This window comes from Piliocolobus tephrosceles, chromosome 4 (assembly GCF_002776525.5).
Source record: "Piliocolobus tephrosceles isolate RC106 chromosome 4, ASM277652v3, whole genome shotgun sequence".
NCBI classification, from domain to species: domain Eukaryota; kingdom Metazoa; phylum Chordata; class Mammalia; order Primates; family Cercopithecidae; genus Piliocolobus; species Piliocolobus tephrosceles.
The window spans coordinates 133745927-133765615 of NC_045437.1; positions in this window are offsets into that span (position 1 = coordinate 133745927).

Consider the following 19689-nt stretch of genomic DNA (forward strand, 5'->3'; position numbering starts at 1 on the left):
AAAAAAAAAAAAAAAAAAAAAAAAAAAAAAAAAAAGAAAGAAAGATGTTCACATTCAGACATACATGTACAAAAAAAGTTTTGAGTACTATACTTTAACTCTATCATTTAATCATCCCATGAATGTTTATGGAAATCGGATCTGAGTTATATCACAGCGTTGGGTCATTTTTAGGCCAATATAAGTAATATTATCCATCTGTGGATTTAAATATTTTCTCTCCTTTTGTTGTTATAATTGTATATGTTTTAGGTCCAGATGTTTTTTTTTTTTTTTTTTGAGACGGAGTCTCGCTCTGTCGCCCAAACTGGAGTGCAGTGGCCGGATCTCAGCTCACTGCAAGCTCCGCCTCCCGGGTTTTACGCCATTCTCCTGCCTCAGCCTCCCGAGTAGCTGGGACTACAGGCGCCCGCCACCTCGCCCGGCTAGTTTTTTTGTATTTTTTAGTAGAGACGGGGTTTCACCGTGTTAGCCAGGATGGTCTCGATCTCCTGACCTCGTGATCCACCCGTCTCGGCCTCCCAAAGTGCTGGGATTACAGGCTTCAGCCACCGCGCCCGGCCTAAGATGTTTAAGTTATTTTTAAAAATGAGAAAATTTCAAATCAACTGGAATAGTAAGTGCTTAACAATGATGACTTACATTTGTGTGATGTGCTTAATTTTGCAAAATGTTTTCACCTCAGTTTCCTCCATGTATAATAGTTAATTATTACTCAGTGTGTAGCAAGTACTTTGCTAAGAAGATTATATGGATATTATTTAATTCTCACAAAACCCTACAAACTAGCTGCTATTATCCCCATTGTGTAGATGAAGGAGCTGAAGTGTTGCGAGGGTAACTAGCCTTCCCAGAGCCACACAGAGACTCACAGAGCCAGGGTTTAAACACAGGTGCTCTGGCCTGGAGTCTAAGCTTTGAACCCATATCCTAAACAAATCCTATGGTTAGTGAAAATTTAACATGTCCATTTGCATGGGAATGCAGAATTCTACCAGTAATTTTATGTATTGCATTTTTACTTCTGTTTATTAGAGGAGGGAAGTAAGATAAAGAGATTTAAAATGACATGACAAGGGGTCACATTGCTTTATATTAGGCTACAATTCCTGTCATCACAAGAAAAATCAAAGTACTAACTATCTCCAGATTAGACAGTACTTTCATTGAGACAGGAAGCCTTTCCTTTGAGTCCCTTCACAATACTTTACACAGTTATAATGGAAATACAATTTAAACGGTAAGTGCAAGTATAAAAAAATTAAAATATTTCATTTCCTCTAAATCAGACCTTAAACCTACAGAAGGGCTATAAGAAAAGTAACCTACAGTGATTTTTGGAGGCTCCCCTCCCCTTTCCAGGGGTCACATCCAAGTTTTAGAGATGTAAGTTGTGGCCAGAAAATGGTGGAAAGACTCTTTCGTTTTCAATCCATCATGGCCTCTTCATTACCAAGCCTGAGGTGGGGTATGTGGGGTCTCTTGGAGACAAATGTTTCAGTTGCTTTTTTTGCCAAGCTTAGGTGGAATCTCCAATGACTACAGCCCGGCCTCCCTAGTTTCCCCAGACAGCCATTCTCCTATCCAACATCATTCACATCTCTTAAGTACCACACTTGCAAAGGTTTCCAGTACCCTGTGGATCACCCTCATCTCCTTCCATTCTTGGGGCATCTGTTCTTTGTTCTCTTGCTTCAAAGGCATTGCTGTCTCTCCTTGCCATCCCTCAAGTTTGCCAAGGTGTAGAAGATCCTGGGAAACCAAAGTCAAGTATGCTAGTGTTGGGAGCACAGCATAGCTCTTGACTTTGCAACACAAACCTCCCCTGAGGTATGGGAGCACAAAGGTCTCACTGATTGGTCTAGGTAGCAGGGTGTGACGAACAGGAAGAACAAAACATTAACTAGTATCTCCGTAAATCATCCTGCCACATAATAGTTTCAGTTCCTTTGCAAAGAAGAGAATGAGCAAACCACTCATGATTGGTTCTGCTCTTTTCTATCCCTGAAATACTGATTTCAAGTCCAGGTGCTACTCTTTAAAAGTGATGTGAACCTACTAAAGAGAATTTAAACAATGATGGAAGAACTGGGATGCTTAATGGGAGAACAATAACTGGAGAACAATAACTGGATGGCTCCTCTGAAGAAGAGAGGTGTGCTGAGGGTTTGTGAGGAAGAACCAGTCCCAGTGAGTAGAAGGGACCGGAGGGAAGATTTGTGATTCATAAACTGAACAAACTTTCCAGAGAGCAAGTGGAATAGTACTGGTTGCCTCTATGGGGTGGTCAAATGGATACTGAAAGATAATGTGTCAGGGTAATGTAAAGGGGATAATTAAATACAATTTGGGGTACTTGATCTTTAAGGAGAACTTTTTAACCCTAGAATTCTATGTAAAGAATAATCAGCTGTGTTATAGCCACTGTGGGTTGTGGAAAACTAAGATGATTAACAATGCAACAAATACCAAACAAGATAAACTACTCATCTTCACAAATGTGTGTGTTTGTGTGTGTTATCTTTCTTTTTGGGAGTCTGTGGACGAAAGCTTAGACTTCCAGGCATTCATGTCTAACACGACTCACTGAAGAAAAGAGTCCAGGAAACAGACCAGCTGGCCTCAAAGTAAAAGTGAGGTCCTCTGGCAGAGCAAAGGGTGCTAAACACAACCAAGACAGCCAAAAAGATCAAAGGAGGGCTCTAGCAAGAAAGGGCTTGTCTAATTCAAGGGTCAATGAAAAGGAGAGTTTGAGGATGTTTTTATCTGGAATCTGGAGACCTCACAGCAGAGACAGTCCTTCTCATGAGTAGACTGGAGACTGTCACTGCCTAGGAGGGTGCTTAGAAGATGGTCTAGTTATGAAATCTTCACGTTACACGTTGGGGAAATGAGTTCTCTGGAAAGGGCAAAGAACTTGCCTGCTTTATAGCAATGAAAACAGACATTAAAAAGAAAAGAACTTGCCTGCCATCAGATGGAGACAGTAAGGAAGCCAGGAATAGAGCCTTTGTTGCAGCTCCTCTCCCCTTGACCTGGGGTAAACTGGGGATGCCATGCTTCTCTGCAGAAGTATCTTTCCAAAGCATCTGCATCATGCCATGATTTGAGAAAGTAAGTTTTGAACATTTTACATGGCTAGATTGAAAAGGGCGGGACTCTTCATTCTTGCTTGTGTTCAACATGGCAAGCATTTATCATTAGTGCTACTCAACATTAGGGCTACCCAAATTCATTATGCATATGAATCACCTGAGGTCTGGTTAAAATGCAGATTCTGATCTTTCAGGGCTTGGATAGGACCCATGATTCTGCTTTTCTAACAAGTTCTCAGATGTTATTATACCACTGAAACAGCTTACTAATCCCTACTGCAGTCAGGGCCCAGGCTCAGCTTTTAGCCCTTATCAGCCACTCCTGGGACTTGGTGCATGGAGTGGCTCTCAATGACCTGCAGCTGGTGGACTCATCAGATGCAGGGCCTCCCAGATCCCTCGTGTACTCATCATAGGCAGAATGAGGCTGGAACAGCTATTTATAGCCCTATTTCCTCTCTGCACGGGGAGAGTTGCCCAGGTCGGAGTTTGCTAACAAATCCCTGTTTGTGTGAAAGTTCCACAGAGGCTCCAGGTAAGGTAAATTTGGCAGCAAGCACCATTGCAAATGATTCCTTTTTTTTTGTTTGTTTAAGACGGACAGAGTTTCACTCAGTTGCTCAGGCTAGAGTGCTGTGGCACGATCTGAACTCACTGCAACCTCCACCTCCTGGGTTCAAGTGATTCTCCTGTCTTAGCCTTCTGAGTAGCTAGGATTACAGGTGTCTGCCACCATGCCTGGCTAATGTTTTTAAATCTTTTTAGTAGAGATGGGGTTTCACCATGTTGGCCAGGCTGGTCTTGAATTACTGACCTCAAGTGATCTGCCAGCCTCGGCCTTTCAAAGTGCTTGGGATTACAGGCGTGAGCCACTGCGCCTGGCCAAACATTGCAAATGATTCTTACTGCATTTAATTCTAAACTCTCCCAGACACTGGGGCTCAACAGTATTTGTTGAATGGAATTAGGGTAAATTCTGAGGTTGAGGTTTTTGGGGGCTTCCATTGCTCTATAAAATCAAATTGAGTACATGAGACATTTCCACCGTGAATGCTTGCCTTCCCTCTTGGCATCCTCCATGCTGCCAGGAAAACCTATTTTGGAACTTGGAGAAATTCATTCTGAAAATTTCATTATGATTGTGGCATTTATAACTCATTATTTAACTTCTGTGGATGATGGAAGCACAATGTTGAACAGCCCCACTGGAATAAAATCACATAGTTAATAATCTCTTTGTGTGCAATTGGAAAAAAAATGGTATCCTGGTAACCGAACATTAGCAGAAAACTAGTTTTTTATCAATTTTTGTATGATAGAAGAAGTGGTGACTGAGATAATTTTATTGTAAGTTTCTTTCCCCCTAAGTCATATGGGACTGAGGCAAACCTATGGGCACTGCATTCTGAAATTGATCTCTTATTTAAAAACAGTGTTTAGAGCTTTTTGATACAAATATGAGCAGCTCGAGTCCTTTTCCTGGCTCAAATGGTAGAAGGCAGTGTACACAGTTGTGCCATGTTGTCTTCATTTAACAGTGAGTATAGAGATGGTTCCGTATCGGCATACGTTTGTGTCGTTTATTTTTATTTTATTTTTTGAGACGGAGTCTCGCTCTGTTGCCCAGGCTGGAGTGCAGTGGCGCGATCTCGACTTACTGCAAGCTCCACCTCTTGGGTTCATGCCATTCTCCTGCCTCAGCCTCCCAAGTAGCTGGGACTACAGGTGCCCGCCATCACACCCAGCTAATTTTTTTGTATTTTTAGTAGAGATGGGATTTCACCATGTTAGCCAGGATGGTCTCAATCTCCTGACCTCGTGATCTGCCTGCCTTGGCCTCCCAAAGTGCTGGGATTACAGGCGTGAGCCACCGTGCCTGGCCTGTGCCGTTTATTTTTAAGTGAATAGTGCTTGACTGCATGGAGAATCCAGACTTTATTAACTGCTCACATACCGATGGGCATTCAGGATGCTTCCCAGTGTTTTTAACCTGTAGTTTTGAAAAATAGAATGGGAGAAAGGGAAGAAAGTGTGTGGTTCCTGAAACTAGGTGAAATGCAGTCTCTCAAAGCTAGTGGGCTCTCAGCTGTGGGGTCTCTTCTTGAGTTTTTGAGACATTGTTGCTGAGAGGAAGAGATTTCTCCCAAATTGAGGGCCATGAAGAGAGGGAGAACTAAGAAGACTCTCATTTTGGTATGAGAGTAAACAGTCCGTGTTAAAGTGTGCAGAGATGTGCTGAGAGGGGAAGCAGAATAATGAACATATTCTAGGGGCCAGGGAGAGGCTGCCCCTTGCTTCAGCAGCAGCGTTTATAAGCTGACAATTCCCTCACGGAGGGAGAGAGGCCACAGGTGATTGGATTAATGTAACTGCTGGCCAGGCACTGTTGCTGAGGGACCTGAGGATAAGGGGGAAGATTTTACTAAATGAATGAAGCTGAGGCTTATGTGAAGCCATTTCTCAGCTTGGCTGACTGAGCAGAGCGACTCCTTGCAGCCATTTGTTCTTTTCTGTTTGTGTTTCTGCAGCAGGTTGGCCAGGTTTACTTGTGCATATGAATTTGCTCAGTGTCCATACATCATATCTGCTTAAAAGCGTCTGAAGCCTGGCATGAACTTGGTGAATTTTACCCAGTTCTCTGAGTATTTCCAACAGCCTGCTAGCCATTTCCACCCTCACACCTCACTGGCACTTGGAAGTCAGCACATTCCAAAGACAGTATCCAATTGTCTAGCATCTCCTTCCAGGGATTTCTCATATCCATCTTCCCACATCTCCACTGTCTTGTCAGCTTTAAGCCCTCATTATCTGCTCTCTGTGTGGCCACAGTGGTCCCCTAGCTGGCCTTTTTGCCTAATGTCAGTTCATCAATAATGAATGCTTCCAGAGAACTTTCTAAACACAACCCAAATTAAGGCCTTCTCTGTCTCCAAAACCTCTAATGGCTCACCCAGCCCAGAGTGGGTGCCACTCCTTAGCTGAGCATTGAATGGGCTCTGTGAGCTGTCATCCACCCAACCCCAATCCATCTCATCTGTACTGTCTTTCCAGGCTTAGCTCTTGTTTTTTCCCAGAGCCGCCTCTACTCTACCAAAATGGTGAGAATAGTGGCTCAAATCTGAATCTTCACTTCTTAGTTTGTTTCACTCCTTTTCATCCTTAATAAAAAAACAAAACAAAACAACTATTTCAAAAGCTCCATATCCTTAATAAACCACAATGGGGATTGCCATTTTCTGGATTTTCTTTTTTTTCCATCAACTTTTAAGCTCAGGGGCACATGTGCGGGATGTGCAGATTTTTACATAGGTAAATGTGTGCCATGGTGATTAGCTGATTAGCTGTACAGATGATCCCATCACTTAGGTGTTAAGTCTAGCATCCATTCACTATTCTCCCTCACCCCAACCCCCAACCCCCAATCTCCACCCCCAACCCGCCCCACTGTGTGTTCCCCCGCTGTGTCCATGTGTTTTCATCATTCAGCTCCTACTTGTGAGAACATGTGGTGTTTGATTTTCTGTCCTGTGTTAGTTTGCTGAGGATAATGGCTTCCAGCTCCATCCATGTCCCTACAAAGGACATGATCTCATTCCTTTTTACGGCTGGAGACCATTTGTAGAATTTAAGGGGATCATTCCCCTGTCTGATACCTGTATTCAGTCTGGGTCGGTTACCAGGTGTTTTGCTTGTAAAGGGAGTTTAAGCTATTCTTATTAGGGTAAGCTTTGTTTTAAGATTTGTGAGAGTTGGATCTGTCCTGAGGTGGTCTCATCTCCTGGAAATCCCCAGGCCAGGTTCCTTCATACTGCTAAGTAACATGTAATGTCAGCCCTGACAGACGTTTGTGTGAGTCCTAAGGCTATAATACATTTTCATTAAAATTTTCAAAAAAATTTTTTTGAGACAGAGCCTGGCTGTTGCCCAGGTTGTAGTGCAGGGGTACAGTCTCAGCTCACTGCCACCTCTGTCTTCCAGGTTCAAGTGATTCTCCTGCCTCAGTTTCCCGAGTAGCTGGTGTGTCCAGAATTGGTGGGTTCTTGGTCTCACTGACTTCAAGAATGAAGCCGTAGACCCTCGTGGTGAGTGTTACAGTTCTTAAAGATGGGGTGTCCAGAGTTTGTTCCTTCAGATGTTCAGAAGGAGCTTCTTCATTCTGGTGGGTTTGTGGTCTCGCTATCAGGAGTGAAGCTGCAGACCTTTGCCGTCAGTGTTACAGCTCATAAAGGAAGAGTGGACCCAAACTGCAAAGAACAAAGCTTTCATAGTGTGGAAGGAGACCGGGTTGCCACTGCTGGCTACCCCAGCCTGCTTTTATTCCCTTATCTGGCCCCACCCACATCCTGCTGATTGGTCCGTTTTATGGAGAGCTGACTAGTCTATTTTACAGAGAGCTGATTGGTCCGTTTTGACAGAGTGTTGATTGGTGCGTTTACAATCCTTGAGCTAGATGCAGAGTCACAGAGTGCTAGTTAGCTAGATAAAGAATACCAATTGGTGTATTTACAAACCCTGAGCTAGACACAGAGGGCTGATTGGTGCATTTACAATCCTTGAGCCAGACACAGAATAACAGAGTGCTAGTCCTCCAAGCCTCCACTAGGTTAGCGAGAGACAGAGTGCTGATTTGTGAACATATGATCCTTCCGCTAGATATAAAAGTTCTCCAAGTCCCCATCCACTTCAGGAGCCCAGCTGGCTTCACCCAATGGATCCTGCACCGGGGCTGTAGGTTCGGAGGTACGCCTGCACTCCTCAAGCCCTTGGACTGTCCATGAGACCTGGCGCCACGGAGCAGGGGGCGGTGCCCATCGGGGAGGCACAGGCTGCACAGGAGTCCCCCGCATCGGGGAAGCTCAGACACAGCGGGCTGCCGGAGCCCTGCCCCGCAAGGATGCAGCTAAGGCCTGGCAAGAATTTGAGTGCAGTCACGGTGGGCTGGCACTGCTGGGGGACCCAGCACAACCTCCGCAGCTGCTGGCCCGGGTGCTAAGCCCCTCACTTCCCTGGGCCCGCCGCGCTGGCTGGCTGCTCCGTGTGCAGGGCCCGCCGAGCCCACGCTGGTGCCAGCTGGAACTCTCACTGGCCAGGGAGCACAGCCCGGGTTCCTGCCCGTGCCTCTCCCTCCACACCTGCCCCCAAGCAGAGGGAGGCGGCTCTGGCCTCAGCCAGCCCAGAGAGGGGCTCCCATGGTGCCGTGGTGGGCTGAAGGGCTCCTCAAGCGCTGCCAGAGTGGACACTGAGGCCAGAGGCTGAGCAGGTGCTGAGAGTGAGGGCTGCTAGCACATTGTCACCTCTCTTTGGGACTACAGATGTGTGCCACCATGCCTAGTGAAGTTTTGTATTTTTAGTAGAGAGAGGATTTCGCCATATTGGCCAGGCTGGTCTTGAACTCCTGACCTGAGAGGATCTGCCTGCTTCAACCTCCCAAGGGGCTGGGATTACAGGCCACCACACCCAGCTTAATATTATTTTTTAAATTTTTTTTGCTCCGTCACCCATGGTGGAGTGCAGTGGTACCATTGTAGGCCACTGCAGCCTTGAACTCCTGGGCTCAAGCAATCCTCCTGCCTCAGCCTCCAGAGTAGCTGGGACTACAGGCACACACCATTGCACCCAACAGTTTTTTTTTTTTTTTTTTACATTTTTGTAGAGACAGGGTCTCGCTATGTCGCCCAGGCTAGTCTTGAACTCCTAGACTCCAGCGGTCCTCCTGCCTTGGCTTCCCAAAGTGCTGAGATTATAGGCATGTGCCACTGCACCTGACCTTAATCTTACGATATTGATGTTTCTTATAATATAGCTTGATATTTATTTAAACAATGGTCCCCCTTGTATATTAAAAAGAATAAAAAGGTTTGGTAGCACAAGGCATGCTTTGCCCTGGGCTGGTTTACACACTAAAAATTGGAGTCAAGGGGATAAAAAAGGATTTTCTTTTGCTTGAGGGTTTTGATTACTTGAGGTCAGATGATTTGGCATTTTCCTTTATTAATTAGTCGAAAAACACTGGAGCTCAGCTTATTGAAGTTTATCGACTTAAGCTTTGAAAACCCTTCTGTCCACATTCTGACAGGCTTTTCAAAATAAGATGTACTGCTCCTTTACCATCTGCAGTTTGCTACAAGATAACAACCTTTTCTCTGATTATTTTCTGATTACTACCTCTTGGGAGATGGAGGCAGGCTTTGGTAGGAAAAGAATGAAATTGTGGCATGGGCTGAGAGATGATACTATGTTCAGGCGAACTATATACACACACACACAGATACATACCAATAGAGTCTTTACAAGTACTTCATTGTGAAAGACACTCATCCTTAGAGGGGAAATAATTGAGTCGAAGATCAGTCTTACTGATTTTTTTTTTATCCGATGCAGTTATTTGATTTGCTTCCAAGTTTTGTTGTTGTTGGTTTTTGTTTGTTATTGTTGTTTTTAACCATCAGAAAGTTGTACTTTGCCAGTGTGCTTCAGAGGAGAGAATTGAAAGGTGGATTGAGAGTGTAGGGTAGGGTGCTATGCATTTTTCTATTGCATAACTCTACCAACAATAATGCCAGATTTATAACTCAATCATTGCTAGGCATTTCTCTTTGGGTTTTACATTTTCCCATTGGGATAACTGATATTTATATGCAAAGTGATTTGAAATAGTTATGACTAGCTTTAAGGCATGCCAGATAATTGCAATTTTTAGGGTCTTTTCCCCCCCCCCACGAAATATTTTTTTATTTACTTTTTACTCTCCTTGCTAACAGTAAATTTCTGTGTGCCTTTTCCTTGTTTGCAACAAGTATTTGGTGAAGAATGAATTTGGATCAACACTTTGGGTAGCGCTCAGCTTTACAAAAGGAGGAGAGATTAAGACCGCATTCTGCTGAGCTGCCAGCATTTTTACAGGACTCAGACAAGTTTCTCTGGTTCCCCTGGAAGATTATTCTCAAAAATAGAAACGGGGCTTTTGGAACTTGAAACCCACAATTGATCCTCTTGGTGTGTGGTGGTGGAAGTGGGGAGGAAAGGCATAGTTTTGTTTGAAGTGGCCCATATGATATGAAGAAACATTTTTAAACATTATGTTCCTGGACAACAAAACTGTAATTGGGTATTTTAGAGAAATTAAATGTTAATTGACTCCTAATGAGTTCCTAATAGCACAACTAAAGATGAGGAAAAAAACCCCACCTTGCCATTACCACATATTTTCTCTGGGGTATGCACATTTTTTCCCCATTTTTCCCTGATGGCTTTTAGCTATAAATTAGCATCTCCATGCAGTTGTACTTGCTGCTTTAAATGCTTTTGGCTAAGCAGTACTCAAACTTTTCACATCATATTAAACTTTTAAATCAGTCTGTTTTTCCTGTCTCCAATATTCTTATGCAGAAAAAAAAACACTCCCTCAATTATGAGTCTTGCTATTAAAATGTAACTGCGGGCCTGCTGGTCTACCAAAACTCCAAAAAAGTGACAGGGCATCACTTGATCATTGATCATGTGGGCTTCTCTGAAGCACATCTCGGAGGAGGCAAATGCATTAAAAGAGGTTCATGAATTGCGCTGAAAATACCATGAGAACACAGAGTCCTGAAGGCTCTGTCCTTTTTCACCTTTGCACAGTTTTGATGGATTAGGTGTGCGCAAGCGTGAGGTGGAGTCAGAGCCAGATTATGTGCGGACAGATTTTTCTGTCCTTGTTGCCAGTGACTTAAACGTAGCAGGACGGTGTAATACAAATACCACTAACTGTAATATAGCATCTTTCTTTTCATATCTCCTCTAGAATTTAGTAACAGGATGGGATTTGGGGAGCTGTAACAGATAGGAGCTCAGCATATTTAGTCATGATACTTTATTACTGGTAAAAACTCGCCTTACTCTTAGTAGTGGAGTCACCCAGTAGGAGCAATGCAGGAGAAAACATTGACCCAGAAGGGCTCCAAATGTCAGAAATGCTATGATTTTATGGGCAACATAGCTTTCTGAGTTGCTGAATATCTTTGATCTCTGCCTTCTGGGTATATTCCTATCAACTCTTGTCTGCTCCTTTAGAGCCAATGGATAAGAATTAGAATGTTGCTTTTGGATTGTGGTAGGCTATCCTTTGTCCATGAACAAATGCAAGCATGATGAGGCTACTTAAGGTAATGAAGACCCTCATGAATACGAAAAAAGTTGCTTACTACAGTGTAACAATGTATTAAGTGCAGTTAAATTATAGGGAGGTAATGGTTGGTATTAATATTAATAAGTTGGTTCTAAGCTTTATAGCAGCATCAAGCTGTAGAATTAAAACCCACAGATATTATAGATGGGATAAGGTAATATAAAGATCACTGGACTGGATGTCCAAATATGCTTCAGATCCAGCCTTGACCCTTTTGTTTGTGTGATCTTGGGGAAGTCATGTCACATCTCTGGATGTTATTTAACTCATTTATAAAAAGCATGATTAGGAGGTGGTACTGGCCCCCCGCCATGGTTATTGGCAATGCATGGGGGTATGTTTTGACTGAATGTCACAGTGAGGTTGGACTATGCTCTGGGCATTTATTGAGGAAAGTAAATGTCTTGCAATGCAGGGCACATTGAAGCACAAAGAATTATTATCTCATTTAAAATGCTAATAGTGTCCCAGCTGAGAAACACTGTGATGGTCTTGCCCTGCACTGTAGCTGTGATAGGTTTGTGAGAAATTGGGCTAAGGATAGAAAACAAAAAACCATTGCCAGATAACTTCTGGGTTTTGTTTTTAAAAGAGATGGAGTCTTGCTTTGTGGCCCAGGCTGGAGTGCAGTGGCGTGGGCACAGCTCACTGCAGCCTCGACCTCTTGAGATCGGGCAGTCTTCCCATCTCTGCCTCCCAAGTAGCTGGGACCAGAGGCACACACCACCATGCTTGGCTAAATTTTAAATTTTTTCATAGAGATGAGGTCTTGCTATGTGACCCAGGCTGGTCTTGAATTCCTGGGCTCAAGAGATCCTCTGTCTTGGCCTCACAAAGTGCTGGGATTACAGGCATGAGCCACCATGCCTGGTCCCATTGCCAGAGAACTTTTTGATCAGTTTTTTTTTTTTGTTTTTAACAAAGTGCTTTCATAGAAAAGAGGAAAATAACACTTTCAGCCAGCTTTGGAATGCCTTTTGGTCATGCTGGCCTCTAAGACATTTGTAAATCTTTTCATATTTCCTTGTCACATTTTTCAAGAAGCCCCTGAGGTCTTTCATGGGACACACATAACCACAGTAAAAAACCAAGTGTTCTCATTCCCCGTAACCAGTCCCTGTCTGGTGTGTGGAGCTTGAAGTGTAGGAGGGAATGAGAAGTGCAATGTAGATAACAGACTCCTGCTTCTGTGTGTGGTGCAGAGATTAACATTTCCAGAACAAAATCAAATAATACTCTATGAAAACAGTCACCTTGTACCCAAAATGATGGGCTAAAAATGTTCCTTTTCGGGGAAGAATTGAACCATAACCTAAGCACAAGGAATCAGAGAATACGGAAGTTTGCTCAGGAAGGCCAATTTTCTTTTATACATAGGGAAGTTGAGGAGGACTTATCTGAGACCACACAGCAAGGTACAGGCCAAGACAACATCACAGCTATTAGAGGGCACAGTATCTTGGTTTTGTACCAGACCCTTTCCAGGTTTCTTTTCTCAGGCAGAAGCTGGTTACGGGAAAAGCCCTAACAGACCAGGCAAAGTGTGAAGGACCTACGTGTCCATCAACCAGTCAGTTTCCAGTGTGCCAGTGATCTGAATTTCCCTAGGGTAGGGGAAGAACAACCCCTTTCATTTGTAATGGATCCCCTGAAACATTTGTAATGGATCCCCTGAAACAAAAGGCCAATGAACAAGAGAAAAACAGAAGTTTAGTAATATGTATATTTCATATATACGTGGGAGACACCCAGAGAATAAGTTGTTCTTGAAGTGGTGGCTTTGAATTCTAATTTATACAGGATCCTCAACAAAGAGCAGTACATTTTTAGAGAAGTGGTGAGATGAAGGAAAAGAACTTTGAGTCTTTAGGGGCAGCACCTTATAAAGGCAGATAAAGGCTCGTTAGTAAAGCTTGTATCCTCTGCAGGCTGAAAAGGAACCAAAGTTGGTGATTAACTTTGTTCTCCCTGGTGTAAGGGGCAGGTGAAGGGGACACCTTTTTTCTTTGTAAATTGATGTTCTACCTTTAAACAGGCAGAGGGAGGGCAGAGGACTCTCCTGCACCTGTTTCCCCTTCATTGTCCTTAACTCAACAGCCCTTCATATTTTGGGGCAGCCTATTTTGGTCTCCCACACGGGTGCCAAGCTAAGAGTTGTGGAGATACCAAATGGCCCTGACTTGGTCATCTTTTGGTAGAGATAATTGCCTCTTTGATGAAGGCTGTTACAGGGGATAGGACTCCTTCTGTTGTAAATGGCAGAAACTCAATCAGCAAAACATTAAGAATTTATTGGCTTCTGCAATTAGGAAGGATGAGAGGTACTGTGGAATGCAGGGGTCAGGGAAGCCATCGGGACTCCCAGCTCTCAGCCTGCTTCCTTCTCCCCTGTCTCCCTGCTCACTGAAGGCAGACTCTGTGTTGGTCTGCATGAGCACATTTGGTGGAATCATTGGCTACCCCAAACTCATAGCCTTCTAGTACCATCACAGCAGGGACAAAAGGCAGTCTTTCTTACCTGTTCCTGCAGAACCCACCCTCCCACCATCCACCTCTGGAGAAGATTGTTAGGGTCCTAGTCCATCTCTGAATGAACTATTGTAGCCTTGGAGCTGGGGTTCTCTCTTTGTGTAGGTTTGAGTGGTGCCTTGGAGGTTAGGAGAAAAGGTGGAGAAGATTGTTCTCATAACTGTAGGGGAAAATATTTTTGTTATTCAAACCCACAAATATGCTCAGTATAATTATACCCAAAGTATTTGACATAGGAGATACTTATGACTGGAGTTCAAAACCCAGAATAAGGTGTAAGTAAGGGAAAACTTTACAGAGAGACTAGAACTCCAGGAAGACTTTCAGTTTTTGGTAAGAATGATTAAGGCACTGGAAAAGTAGAATTTTCTAAAGATGGGTCTTATGAGATGGAGAGTTTTGGAGGATGGAGACCTAGTCTTACAAAGTATTTATAGTTACGGGGATCTGGTTGTCTCCTTGGCATACAGTAGGTGCTCAATAGTTCTTGTTGGACAAATGCTGATTAGCTACCATCATACAGCGTTTTGACTACTGCTACAGACATTTAGCTCAGGAGTTGGCTTTTTTTTTTTTTCAAAAGGCCAAATACTAAATATTTCTTGGGTTTTGTAGGCCATATAGTCTCTGTTGGAGCAACTGAACTCAGGTGGTGGTGTGTGGGAGTAGCCAGAGAGAATACATAAACAAATGAGTGTGCAGTGTTGCAATAGGACTTTACTTACCAAAACAGGCGGTGCAGCAGATTTGGCTTTCAGGCTACAGTTTGCTGATCCCTGTTCTCACTCATCTCCTGGCTTTCATCCTTACCAACCTCCAAGCCCATTTCGTACACAGCAGCTAGAGCAATCTTTTAGAAGATGTACTCAGAGCATGTCATTTCCTTGCACTAAGACATTTAGTGGCTGCCATATTTATTTTTGGTAAAAATGCTAACTCCTTAATGTATGTCCAAGTCTGAGTTGCCTGGCCCCTGTCTACCTCCTGAACCTCATCTGGAGCTCCTTTTCCTCCTTAGTGACATGTACCAGACACTGGATGTCTTCTGCGCTTGGGACTTTGACAGCCTGTCCTGCTTCATGCCGTTGCACACACTGACACCTCAGCCTGGAACATTGCTTCTTCTCTTGTTTCTTATCCTTCAGTTCTCAGCTAAATAGAACTTCGTCATAGACCTGTAGTCTGTACTTAGACCCATAGATCTGTAATCCCCCCATCGAAATTGGGCAATGCTCCTCTTGCCACTGTGTTCTATCTATACTATTTGTTTTTGTTCTTGTCTTCCCAGAACACTTATCACTATGTGTAGTTATTCATCCATTTGTTAGATTACCTCTTTGTGTTCCTTCCACTAGACTAGAAGCTCAGGGGAAAGCAGGGACTATATTTGTTTGGATCACTCTTAGGTACTTAAGGACCAGGTGTAATGTGGTCCTGGTATACTGCAAAAGCACAAGGTATACTGTGGAGCTCTATAAATGTCTGAATGACAACAGAAATGCAGAAGTAGGATTAATAGTTTTATTTCTTACCTTAATCTTGCCTGACTTCAGATTCAAAATATGAGCTGTTTATATGACAAAATCAGGGTCCATTCAGGCTGTTCAGGACTTCTCATGATCATTCTAGCTGATAATCTCTCCCAGCAATTTGGATTTTTTTTTTTTTTTTTTTTGAGACCGAGTCTGGCTCTGTCACCTGGATTGGAGTGCAGTGGCGCAATCTCGGCTCACTGCAAGCTCCGCCTCCTGGGTTCGAGCAATTCTCCTGCCTCAGCCTCCCGAGTAGCTGGGACTACAGGCGCCCGCCACCTTGCCCGGCTTATTTTTCTATTTTTAGTAGAGACAGGGTTTCACCTTGTTGGCCAGGATGGTCTTGATCTCCTGACCTCATGATCTGCCCACCTCGGTCTCCCAAAGTGTTGGGTTTACAGGTGTGAGCCACCATGACCAACTGCAATTTGGATGCTTTTTTCAAAATTATGACATGTGAGCTGTAGGAGTTAAAAAAATAAAATAATAAAATTATGATATATTTCAAAATGTATAGAAAAAGAGCTGTGTGCCTACCACTCAGATGCCATTTCTGTGTTTGTTTCAGATAACTTCTATATTGTAAACATTTTAATTTTTAAAATGTTATACATTTATACATTTTTCAGTAAAAAGCTATTTTATGTTGTCATTGGGCTTTGTCTCCTGAAGTGGCAATTATTTCTGGGAAGATTGCGGTTGAGAAAGTCTCTTTTCAGCACTCCTATCCTGGGCCAGTGCATGTCTTCTTCCATTCTTAGTATAATGCTTCATTATTCATCTTCTTCCCACTTCTCCCCAAAATATGAAGGTAACAAAGCACAGCTACCTAATTTTGGATAGTTTTCAATGTTATTGTAAGGGAGAGGCTAGTAGCTAAAAACCTAAGCTAAGGAAATAAACTGAAATCAAACATAAAATTTAACCGAGTTTTCTTACAGAAGTCAAGGTAGAGAAAACATTGCTGTCTTTCATAGAGTCATAAAAGCAAACAGTGATTCTTCAGGAGACAAACTTTCCTTCTTTAATAGGAATGCTAACATTGATTTGTCTTTCTCCTGTGGTTTTCATTTTTTTTACGTTATTTATTTATTTTTCGAGATGGAGTTTTCTGTTGCCCAGGCTGAAGTACAATGGTGTGATCTTGGCTCACTGCAACCTCCGCCTCCTGGGTTCAAGCAATTCTCCTGCCTCAGCCTCCCTAGTAGCTGGGATTACAGGCTCCCACCACCACAGCCGGCTACTTTTTGTATTTTTAGTAGAGATGGGGTTTCACTATGTGGGCCAGGCTGGTCTCAAATGCCCAACCTCAGGTGATCTGCCTGCCTCAGCCTCCCAAAGTGCTGGGATTACAGGCATGAGCCACCATGCCTGGCCCCATGCTTATTTATCATTTTCTCTGTAGTTTCCACCAGCAGACCCCTTCCCCCCATGTGATTTATATCTTTTATGGTTTTTGATGCTGAGCTTCCTGGTGTGTGTCGGGATAAAGCACTCACATCGGCCCCTGCTTCTTCATTAGCCCTGGGTGTGTGAAGGCTAAAAGACCGAGATCCACAGGAGGGTTACCATGAAGCTCCAGATGTAGCTGTAGGATGTGATTTTCAGATATTAAATCCTTAAAACTCACAAAGCTTGCCTGAACCACAAGAGGTCAATATTTAATATTCTTTTCATTTTAACAGATGGCAGAGTAAACCACAGAGCGGCTGTGACTCTCATGACTGGGAGTGGCCAAAAGAGATTTTTTAATAGCCCTAGATTGTCTCGGTCCTGAGGTTTCTGCCTGTGAATGAGGCCCCTTAGACAAACCCTCTACTGTGTGTGGGGGAGAAGGCCCTTTCATTTGAGGAAATCTTAACAGGATTTCGGTATAACACAGTGACGTGTAGCTGGATTTAAATCTCACAGGTATGTGTTATGAGCTGCATGACTCTGGGCAAGTTACTTAACCTCTCTGTGCTTTATTTTCTTGCCTGCATAATAGAATTATTATTAGGTTGATATAAAAGTAATTGCGATTTTTACCATTAAAAGTAATATTGCATCACTTCATTCAATTGTTGTAAGAATAACATGAAAGAACACATGTAAAATGGTTCAGACAGCATCTGGCATATTGTAAGTCCTTGATAAGTGTTAGTATAACTTGAAACCCATACCAAAGTAAAGCGCAGTGTTGGGAGTCCTGTCTGCTGTCCGCCAACTAATTGTGTCCCTGAAATATTTTCGTAGAACCCCTAAGACTTTGTAGAGCACAATGTGACAATACTAGATTTGCTAATTTTCCTCTGGGCTTTTCAGATCTCTTGGTCTACTGGGGCCTAGCACGCTTGTCCTTCCACAGTGAATTTTAAGATGAATAAAGCAGCTGCCCCGTGGTTCTCAGGAGTCACCAGTAGTGGTTCCAGAACAGAACCAAGCCTTCCTAACAGCCCTGGAAGGTCACCACCCCAGGGCTGTTAGGAAGCATCCCTTCCTTCCTGGGGTGGAATAAAGTGGACAAGCCAAGGGTTCTGGCCCATCCACTGTTGTTCAGCTCCTAACGAGAGAGCTTCTTGTCTCCTGGAGCATCCCCTTTGAGTCTCTCGAGGTTCACTAGAGGTGGGGACCCACAGCTGGCTCTCCTCTGGCTTGCAGCCCTGGTACTAGGAGAGAACTTCACATCCTGGAAGGCAATGAGACTACTTGTGTGCAAAATCATCATTATGATATCAGATGCCCGAGATTTTCTTCCAGGTGTCCTTGAAGGCTGTTTTAAAAACTCATCCACCACCTCTTACCACCCCCACCTGGTTTTTTTCTCCTCACTCTTCATGCAAGCCCGATACTCTTTGCTGTATATCCTGTGGCAAGTTGACAGCACCATCTAACTTCTGGCTTCTCTCTCCTGGTTTTCTGTTTTTGACAATCGGGCTTCAATCACAGGTGGCCTCGGAGGGGCCTATCCATCATGCCCGCACCACTGGCCCTGCAATTCTCCACAGCACTGGGCTGTTTCATTTCCATCCAATTGGCCAAGTTCATCTTTGTCTTCTCAAAGTTTTTTCCTGCCACACTGCTGCTCCTTCCTTAATTGTCTAACCTTAAGTCACCTTGGGGTGTTGATATCCCAAATGTACCCTGTAAAGAAGCCAAGGTGTCCATGTATTTGTGAAATCTGATTTGCATGAGTGGGCACAATGGGAATGCCAGACCTTCTGTGTTTCCTGGGAAATTCCTTTAAACTGGTTTGACAGATTAAGCTATTTCCAGTGAATCAGCCTACCTGCCCACTCCAACACCGGTCTGATGGTTGAGAGTAGGTCCTAAGAGTTCTGAAATTTAATCATCTTTCTTTCTTATATGGTTTGTGGAGAAGAAAACATTTGGGGAAATATTTGCCAGCTCTTTTTGGGACCTGAATCTATATATCAAATGATATATTTTTTTTCTGGCACAATAAAGGGTAAAGAACATAGGTCTGGGTTGAAGTATGGGGTAATTGTCTAAAAATCAAGGTAAAGTCCCCAACTTTACCCCATATTCAACAAGTGACTTTATCCAAGTCACTTTCCTTCTCTAGGCTTAGTTTCATCATTCAGCAAATGGTACTTACAGGGGTATTGTAAGGACAGATGTGATGGTGTACTTAGCTTAGTACCTTGCCTTCAGCAGGCAGTCAACAAATGTGAGTTTCTCAGTGGGTTCAACATCTATTCAAAGAGAGATTGAATATGATGCTCATTAAGTAGGACATCTAGTTTCATTTGGAGGTAAATTTATTTTTTAATTTTGAGAAAAAAATCCAAATGTATAAAGAGTAATCACTTTTTCCCCATCAAGTAGAATTAACATTATTGTCTTGAGAGTTGACACCCCAATATCCATTCTACCTAGAATGATTTGTCTAAGGCAATTATACGGACCTCAATTCCCTTGCTAGTATTTGGAGAATAAGTGTATTTGGTTTAGGAATTGAGTGTGAGTGACCCAGTTGTGGAGACCAGCTCGGTTGGGGAGACCCTAACCCAGAGGTGCTAGAGGAATGAAAGACACACACACAGAAATATAGGGGTGTGAGGTGGGAAATTGGGGCGTCTCACAGCCTTCAGAGCTGAGAGCCCCGAACTGATTTACCCACGTATTTATTAACAGTAAGCCAGTCATTAGCATTGTTTGTATAGATACTCAATTAAAAGTATCCCTTATGGGAAACAAAAGGATGGGCCAAAATAAAGGAATATGTTGGGCTAGTTAACTGCAGCAGGAGCATGTCCTTAAGGCACAGATCACTTATGCTATTGTTTGTGGCTTAAGAATGCCTTTAAGTGGTTTTCTGTCCTGGGCTGGCTGAGTGTTCCTTGCCCTCATTCCAGTAAAC